The sequence below is a fragment of the Asparagus officinalis genome, chromosome 3 (genome assembly GCF_001876935.1).
Source record: "Asparagus officinalis chromosome 3, Aspof.V1, whole genome shotgun sequence".
Classification (NCBI taxonomy): domain Eukaryota; kingdom Viridiplantae; phylum Streptophyta; class Magnoliopsida; order Asparagales; family Asparagaceae; genus Asparagus; species Asparagus officinalis.
The window spans coordinates 8880098-8882310 of NC_033796.1; positions in this window are offsets into that span (position 1 = coordinate 8880098).

Below are 2213 nucleotides of genomic sequence, written 5' to 3' on the forward strand. Positions count from 1 at the left end.
TTAGCAAAAAGTGTCATGTCCGCTTTCATTGACCACTTTCGACAAAAGCAGAGCGGTGAGGCACCGCTATTGCCTTGCAAACCACTTAAGCAGCCAAATGCGGGGCTTTTTTCCTTGCTATTTATATCTAAATTAAATCTCAACCCTCAATACCAATCAATAATTCTCAATCTCAAAATCATAAATTTAATCAGATCTTCTCAAAAATAATCTATATATCAATCGCTAACTTACGAGTAATTCCTATCAACTATGTCCCCAAACCAAATAAAACAACTCTTAAAGATACAAATAATGACACTTTTCACACTTAGATTAAAACTCTCAAATCAAAAAGCCCGACTCCGAAATATATTGTATCTCCAAGCAAACAGTAACTAGAAGTCACTTATTCACTCTAAGTTTTGATGTAAAACAAATAACAACCTTCAATCACCAATCAATGACTCAATTTTAGAAACATAGATCAATAATATCCTCAAAATTACTTTATATATCAATCATGAACTTATGGGTAACATTGATCCTTCAAATAATTCCGATCAGCTATACCCTCAACCAAAATAAAACAGCTCTCAATTTACAAATAATAACATCTTTCGCACTTTGATATAAAACTCTCCCTTCAAATAAAAAAATTATTTGAGCTCAAGATATATTTTATCTCCAAGCAAACCAAAACTAAAAGGTAAAAATCAATTATTCATCTTAAAATCATAGATTAATATGATATCCTCGAAAGCAGTCTATACGGTAATCAAGGTACAAGTAAAATCAATCCTTCAATAAATCCAATCAAAATCAAACCTCAAAACCAATCCCTAACCTCAACTTCTATAAAATCACAATTATATCTGATATCATAAAACAAGCTTATATATCACTATCAGTAACAAATAGCGGTAAATAGCCACACAATAGCAGCGCTAATAGCGTTAACGCTCCCTTCCCGCGACGCTATTGCCCGCTACACTATCGCGCAATAGCGGTGACATATTGCGAAATATGTCTGTTCGCAAAAGCGACCAATAGTGTGTCATAACGGTAAATAGTGAGCGATTGTATTCGAAATTTGCTTTTTGACTGCTATTTAAAAGCGGCTTGAGACTTATTTTTTTAAAATTAAACTCAACTCTTGACCATTGCATTCCATCGTCTCCTGTGATTTTCAGCATACTCCTGCCACCTCTCATAGTCTCTGGTACCTACCTTGATACTTCCTCTCACCTCCTTCACTGTGAGCTCCTCTTAGGGCAGTCCTGTCACCGCTAAGCTCTTCTTCTCAAAGACGACGACTTTTTGATTCCTCCAATCATTTTTGGTATTACGTGATAGTTACATGTCTATTTCATGTTTAGGAACTCTTTAAATCATTCAATATGTACTTTTAAATTTCTTAGATTTTTCTTTAATTTTTCTTTTTTTAGTATTTATACATATCTAAATTTAACCGCTATTTGACTTTGCGCTTTTTACCGCTATTTTACCGCAATAGCCCAAAATAACCTTAGCGATGCCTCACCGCTACGCGACGCTATCCGCTATCGATAACCTTGTATATCAGTAACACTTCAATATGAAACTCTCCACTCTAATCAAAATACTTGAATCCAAGATATATTGTATCTATAAGAAATTAAAAAGTAGGAGGTACACATTTAGTTCAATCCAAATTCAAATCAAATCTTAATCCTCAACCACCAGTCAATAAAATTTGCATTCTCAAAATCATAAATGAAGTCAATATCCTCAAAACTAGTCTATATCCCAATCATGAGCGTCTGGTATAATCCTCTAGTAGAAGATCAATTCTCAGTGCCAGTCTTATACCTGAACATTTATAAAATCTAAATTCGAGCCTATATCCTCAAACGATCTCTTATACTAGTATATCAGTCTTCAAACAATGAATTTCAACATCTAACATCTTGTCTCACCCATCTTATTATCATCATAATCTCAATATTACACATTCCCACAATCTAACTCAATCCCAACTAAAAATCAAAGATCAAACACAAATTCTAGCTCTCGTCACCATCTCTCATACCTACATTCACGAATCATGTGTATACTGTATAGAATAACTAAATATTGAGAAATTAAAAATAGATTAATGGAATAGCTAACGAACTGCAGATGAGTCATAAATTAAGACACGCTCATGAAATAGATTAATGGAATAGCTGTAAGTAGAGTTCTGGACAAGGCCG